The sequence below is a fragment of the Salmo salar genome, chromosome 06, assembly GCF_965601325.2.
Source record: "Salmo salar chromosome 06, fSalSal1, whole genome shotgun sequence".
NCBI lineage: Eukaryota > Metazoa > Chordata > Actinopteri > Salmoniformes > Salmonidae > Salmo > Salmo salar.
Window position 1 is genome coordinate 55,340,372 of NC_138296.1, and position 7,256 is coordinate 55,347,627.

Sequence of the window (7,256 nt, forward strand, 5' to 3'; positions counted from 1 at the left end):
GGGCTATCTACTGAGAATATTGCAAAATGTGCTTTCACCGAAAAGCTATTTTAAAATCGGACATATCGAGTGCATAGAGGAGTTCTGTATCTATAATTCTTAAAATAATTGTTATGTTTTTTTGTGAACGTTTATCGTGAGTAATTTAGTAAATTCACCGGATGTTTGCGGGGGGTATGCTAGTTCTGAACGTCACATGCTAATGTAAAAAGCTGGTTTTTGATATAAATATGAACTTGATTGAACAAAACATGCATGCATTGTATAACATAATGTCCTAGGGTTGTCATCTGATGAAGATCATCAAAGGTTAGTGCTGCATTTAGCTGTGGTTTTGTTTTTTGTGACATTATATGCTAGCTTGAAAAATGGGTGTCTGATTATTTCTGGCTTGGTACTCTGCTGACATAATCTAATGTTTTGCTTTCGCTGTAAAGCCTTTTTGAAATCGGACAGTGTGGTTAGATAAAGGAGAGTCTTGTCTTTAAAATGCTGTGAAATAGTCATATGTTTGAAAAATTGAAGTTTTTGTATTTTTGAGGAATTTGTAATTCGCGCCACACCTATCATTGGATATTGGAGCAGGTGTTCCGCTAGCGGAACGTCTAGATGTAAGAGGTTTCAAAATAGTTTTTCGGTGAAAGCACATTTTGCAATATTCTGAGTAGATAGCCCAGCCATCACGGCTAGCTATTTAGACACCCACCAAGTTTAGCCCTGACCAAACTCCGATTTACTATTAGAAAAGTTTGATTACCTTTGGTGTTCTTCGTCAGAATGCACTCCCAGGACTGCTACTTCAATAACAAATGTTGGTTTGGTTCAAAATAATCCATAGTTAAAACGTACCCGATTTAATCTGATTATTACTCCTGCCCAGAAACTAGAATATGCATATAATTATTAGCTTTGGATAGAAAACACTCCAACGTTTCTAAAACTGTTTGAATGGTGTCTGTGAGTATAACAGAACTCATTTGGCAGGCCAAAACCTGAGAAGATTCTGTACAGGAAGTACCCTGTCTGACCATTTCTTGGCCTTCTTGATTATCTCTATCCAATCCAGGGGATCTCTGCTGTTACGTGACACATCCTACGGCTCCCATGGGCTCTCAGAAGGCGGCAAAAATCTGAATCGTGGCTTTGCAGGACCTGGCTGAAAAACATTAGCGCATTTTGATAGTGGTCGAACAGAGTACAGAGACTGGCGTGCACGTGCACGAGGCGACCCCATGTTTTTATTCTTTCGTCTTTGAACGTAAACATGCTTTCCCGGTCGGAATATTATCACTTTTTTTACGAGAAAAATGGCATAAAAATAGATTTTAAACAGCGGTTGACATGCTTCGAAGTAAGGTAATGGAATATTTAGAATTTTTTTGTCACGAAACACGTCGGGCGCATAACCCTTCGTCACCCTTGGATAGTGTCTTGAACGCACGAACAAAACGCCGCTATTTGGATATAACTATGGATTATTTTGAACCAAACCAACATTTGTTATTGAAGTAGAAGTCCTGGGAGTGCATTCTGACGAAGAACAGCAAAGGTAATAACATTTTTCTTATATTAAATCTGATTTTGGTGAGTGCTAAAATTGGTGGGTGTCTAAATAGCTAGCCCTGTGATGCCGGGCTATCTACTTAGAATATTGCAAAATGTGCTTTCACCGAAAAGCTATTTTAAAATCGGACATAGCAAGTGCATAGAGGAGTTCTGTATCTATAATTCTTAAAATAATTGTTATGTTTTTTGTGAACGTTTATCATGAGTAATTTAGTAAATTCACCAGAAGTGTTTGGTGGGAATGCTAGTTCTGAACGTCACATGCTAATGTAAAAAGTTGTTTTTTGATATAAATATGAACTTGATTGAACAAAACATGCATGTATTGTATAACATAATGTCCTAGGCGTGTCATCCGATGAAGATCATCAAAGGTTACTGCTGCATTTAGCTGTGGTTTTGTTTTTTGTGACATTATATGCTAGCTTGAAAAATGGGTGTCTGATTATTTCTGGCTGGGTACTCTGCTGACATAATCTAATGTTTTGCTTTCGCTGTAAAGCCTTTTTGAAATCGGACAGTGTGGTTAGATAAAGGAGAGTCTTGTCTTTAAAATGCTGTAAAATAGTCATATGTTTGAAAAATTGAAGTTTTTGTATTTTTGAGGAATTTGTAATTCGCGCCACGCCTATCATTGGATATTGGAGCAGGTGTTCCGCTAGCGGAACGTCTAGATGTAAGAGGTTTTAAGTACTGCAGTGCATCTCCTCCTCATGGATTGCACCAGATTTGCCAGTTCTTGCTGTGAGATGTTACCCCACACTTCCACCAAAGGACAAGCAAGTTCCCGGAGATTTCTGGGGGGAATGGCCCTTGCCCTCACCCTCCGATCCAACAGTTCCCAGAGGTGCTCAATGGGATTGAGATCCGAGCTCTTCGCTGGCCATGGCAGAACACTGACATTCCTGTCTTGCAGGAAATCACATGCAGAACAAGCAGTATGGCTGGTGGCATTGTCATGCTGGAGGGTCATGTCAGGATGAGCCTGCAGGAAGGGTACCAGATGAGGGAGGGGCATGTCTTCCCTATAACGCACAGCATTGAGATTGCCTACAATGACAACAAGCTCAGTCACACTGCCCCAGACCATGACGGACCCTCCACCTCCAAATTTCTCCCGCTCCAGAGTACAGGCCTCGGTGTAACGCTCAATCCTTCGACGATAAACGCGAATCCGACCATCACCCCTAGTGAGACAAAATCACAACTTGTCAGTGAAGAGCACATTTTGCCAGTCCTGTCTGGTCCAGCGACGGTGGGTTTGTGTCCACAGTTGTTGCCGGTGATGTCTGGTGAGGACCTGACTTACAACAGGCCTACAAACCCTCAGTCCAGCCTCTCTCAGACTATTGCAGACCTTCTGAGCACTGATGGAGGGATTGTGCGTTCCTGTTGTAACTCGAGCAGTTGTTGTTGCCATCCTGTACCTGTCCCTCAGAAGTGATGTTCGGTTATACCGATCCTGTGCAGGTGTTGTTACATGTGGTCTGCCACTGCGAGGACTATCAGCTGTCCGCCCTGTAGCGCTGTCTTAGGCGTTTCACAGTACGGACATTACAATGTATTGCCCTGGCCACATCTGCAGTCCTAATGCCTCCTTGCAGCATGCCTAAAGCAGGTTCACGCAGATGAGCAGGGACCCTGGGCATCCTTCTTTTGGTGTTTTTCAGAGTCAGTAGGAAGGCCTCTTTAGTGTCTTAAGTTTTCATAACGGTGACCTTATTTGCATACCGTCTGTAAGCTGTTAGTGTCTTGACGACCTTTCCACAGGTGCATTTTCATTAATTGTTTATGGTTCATTGAACAAGCACGGGAACCAGTGTTTAAACACTTTACAATGAAGTTCTGTGAAGTTACTTAGATTTTTACGAATTGTCTTTGAAAGACAGGGTCCTGAAAAAGGAACTTTTCTTTTTTTGCTGAGTTTATATTTTTTTTAAATGCCGATTAATCGGTATCTGCTTTTTTTGGTCCTCCAATAATTGGTATCGGTGTTGAAAAATCATAATCCTCTTTAGGTTTCTTTTTAGGTTCCTGCCTTTATAGGGAGTTTTTCCTAACCACCGTGATTCTACATCTGCATTGCTTGCTGTTTGGGGTTTTAGGCTGGGTTTCTGTATAGCACTTTGTGACATCTGCTTTATAAATAAATTTGATTGATGTGTTGTGCTATGTTGGTGTTGAAGTCATGGCATGTGCAGTGCTGAATACTCCAAGCGCTGAAGGTGTAGCCTGCAATCCTCATGCTTGCTTGAGCAACACCCTAACATTCAGATAGGGTCAGCTTTTTAACACCAGTGAACCTCACACTTATCAATGGGAAAATGTTAAAATAAGGTTGAGGCTTACTCAGCTGAGTTTAGATACGCATGTGAACTCTCTGAAGTAATATCCATGAAATGTTCTGTTATGCAGTATAGGCGTGTAATAATTTGGACAATGGAAAATCTAACAGATAGGACTATTGCTTGTGATTAACAGGCACAAATATTATTGTCATTTTACATTGGGAAAAGCATTGACTGTCAACTACATTCGGCCTATATAGGCCAACTTTTAATGTGGAATGGATTCGGACATTTGACATGCACACATTTGGCATTGTTAACTCATAAGGCCTTTGCAAGCTCACTGGCCCCACAGAGTGTGATTTATGTATGCACTGTGTTGTTTTATGATAGGAAGTGTTCACAGCGGCGCTCACACCAACTGACACTGTCGCAAGTGCTGGTCATCTGACCTTTCTTGACCAAGATACATATGCCACATCCATGTCTCATACGAGGAATTTTACATTCTTGGTGTTATGGGACTACAGTTTTGTTTAAGTAAGCTAGAACACAATTCGATTCAGAGTATTGTTGTGATGAATTGGAAAGTCAGTTAAATAAATCGAATCAAGAGAAATAGCCCCCAACATCAAAAAATGATCAAATCAAAGTGTATTTGTCACGTGCGCCGAATACAATCTTACAGTGAAATGCATACTTACAGGCTCTAATCAATAGTGCTAAAAAGGTATTAGGTGAACAATAGGTAAGTAAAGATATAAAACAACAGTAAAAAGGCAGGCTATATACAGTAGCGAGGCTACATACAGAGACTGGTTAGTCAGGCTGATTGAGGTAGTATTTACATGTAGGTATGGTTAAAGTGACTATGCATATACCATGAACAGAGAGTAACAGTTGCGTAAAAGAGGGGTTGTCGTGGCGGGACACAATGCAAATAGCACGGTTAGCCAATGTGCGGGAGCACTGGTTGGTCGGCCCAATTGAGGCAGTATGTACATGAATGTATAGTTAAAGTTACTATGCAAAAAGAACCAACATAATATTCAAGGAGCTCATGATTTAGTTTGTAAATGTTTTATTACAACTTCCTCCATTGGATACAAAATTAAATAAAGGAAGGCCTATATGAAATATAAATACAAAAGTAGGCCTACTGTTTACGTTACATTCGTTATTGATATGGCATATTTACAGATATTTACACAAAATAATGCTGCGAAATATATTAGCTTAGCATTTCATATAAAAATATACATTCAACTTTTTACATTGGGGAGAGAGGTCTTTTTAAATTCAGCTCCTTCACGCTCTCCTCTTCCTCGTCATTGTCACTAACGCTCTCCTCGTCATCATTACTGCTCGAGTCTTCATAGAGGCAGATGGTTGCTTGCACTGGATAGTTGCGCAGAAGCATCTCTGCGTCCTGGTACAGATAATCGAAGCATCTCGATTTGGGCCAAAACAACCTAGAACACAAGAAATTCAGATCAGCTGTTTGAATTGAAAATACAAAGTAGGCTAGGATATAGTTGATATAGGCAATATAGAGCGAGGGTATCTCATTCACTATTAAGCACAGAGACACATATTTTCAATGTGATATTAGTGAGGCAATTTCACTTACTTTACTGGGTGTGTGATCTGTGGACTATTGCAGTATTTGGTGTCTGAAAATCCTCCAATGGGCTTTGTGTAAGGCTGTGAAGAGAGAAAGAAAAACACGCATGTTAGCATAAGCCTATACTATTTATTCCACTATAGGCTAACTAGACCTATGATACATCTAAATTAAATCCTCTACAAACAATTGACACTAATAATTTAGTTTTGAAAGTAGTCTGCACTAACCGTGTTTTCCGCGACCCTGCGTTCCTTGTCCGCTTTGCCATCCCAAGGTCTCCACAAATTAGCGGGCTGTTGAACAAAGTTTATTCTGGTAACTCTGCCAATTAATCCACAATGAACGATGATATTTTCCATTATTTCTGATGATGGTTTCCTGATTAAGTAATCTGAGAGTTTGCGATTGAGAGTGATGCCAGAGTTGAGTCAGACGCCCCTATATATCCGGCCAGGGAGCTCGTGCCAAATTGCGCTTTGACAATATCCAAAGTGTCGTTGCGCCATGGTGGTGAGGTGTCAAGTCACACTTTGGCAAACCTGCACCATATGGTCACACTCGCGCACAGAGTGGCCTTGTTTGACAATAGATTCAACTTTTGTTGTGGGAGATTATAAACCCTTTCAGAATTAGAAAGAATATTAGCCTAGCCAATAGCCTATTGTTTTAGTTTTTTTGCGATAGGGCCTAATCGTTTAAAAAAACGTATTAAAAACGAAAGAGCCAAGTGATTAACATAATTGAATTATCTAAGCATATATAGACCGAAATTGACAATGAATTTACTCATTTAGTTAATCGTCCTAACAGCCTTCATTACTTTGAACAATTTGCTTTTCAAGTGTGAAATAACTCGTGCCGATATGTCGACAGGGTCAAACTTTTATTTTGTATTCATTTAACCTTTATTTAACTAGGCAAGTTAGTTAAGAGCAAATTCTTCTTTACAATGATGGCCTACTCTACCCTGTCCAAACCCTAACCTAGACGCTGGGCCAATTGTGCACCGCCCTATTGGACTCCCAATCATGGCCGGTTGTGATACAGCCTGGAATCCAACCAGGTTCTGTAGTGACGCATCTAGCACTGAGATGCAGTGCCTTAGACCGCTGCATCACTCAGGAGCTCGAACTGCGCTCAGTGGTCAAAAAGGGGAGCTTATGGACCCCGGCACACGTTAGGTTAGTTTTTAGAAACCTTCTTTTTTTGGACCATTCACTTGAAGGGGAGGTTATGCAAAGTGCCGCACCTTCACCGCACCTTCTGTGCTCCCAAACAGTTGATTAATGAATTAATTTATTTTATTTAACTAGGCAAATCAGTTAAGAACCTATTCTTATTTACGATGACGGCCTACCCGGGACGAGCATGGGCCAATTGTGCGCAGCCCTATGGGACTTCCAATCATGGCCGGTTGTGATACAGCCTGGAATCAAACTAGGGTCTGTAGTGACGCATCTAGCACTGAGATGCAGTGCCTTAGACCGCTGCATCACTCGGGAGCCCTATTTACAGTAGTCCTAAATGCGAATTAACCCCACTAGGTGTGAAATAGCCCACATGCTTTGCAAACATCTCAATACCGATTGGTTCCACCAGTAGGCTACAACATATCAACCAAACAGTCACAAATACACAACCTACTAGGCATATTGTTGAAAATAGGAATAATATGGTTGTGCAAGCCATAGTTAAATGTTGTTGGCTAAACTGTTTAACATTTATTGTAAAACGACAATAATATTTGTATTTACAAATTCTAAGGGATACCTGTT

The 7,256-nt window shown here is 40.7% G+C and overlaps 1 non-coding gene across 1 annotated transcript; it reads right to left on the reverse strand.

Moving 5' to 3' along the window:
* Nucleotides 1-4,953: 4,953 nt before the first annotated feature.
* On the reverse strand, nt 4,954-5,908 carry LOC106607569 (uncharacterized). The gene is made up of 3 exons (XR_014392512.1): nt 5,709-5,908; nt 5,485-5,558; nt 4,954-5,326 (listed from the first exon to the last, which is right to left on the reverse strand). It is a non-coding gene; the product is annotated as an uncharacterized LOC106607569 (transcript).
* Between the last annotated feature and the right edge of the window lie 1,348 nt (nt 5,909-7,256).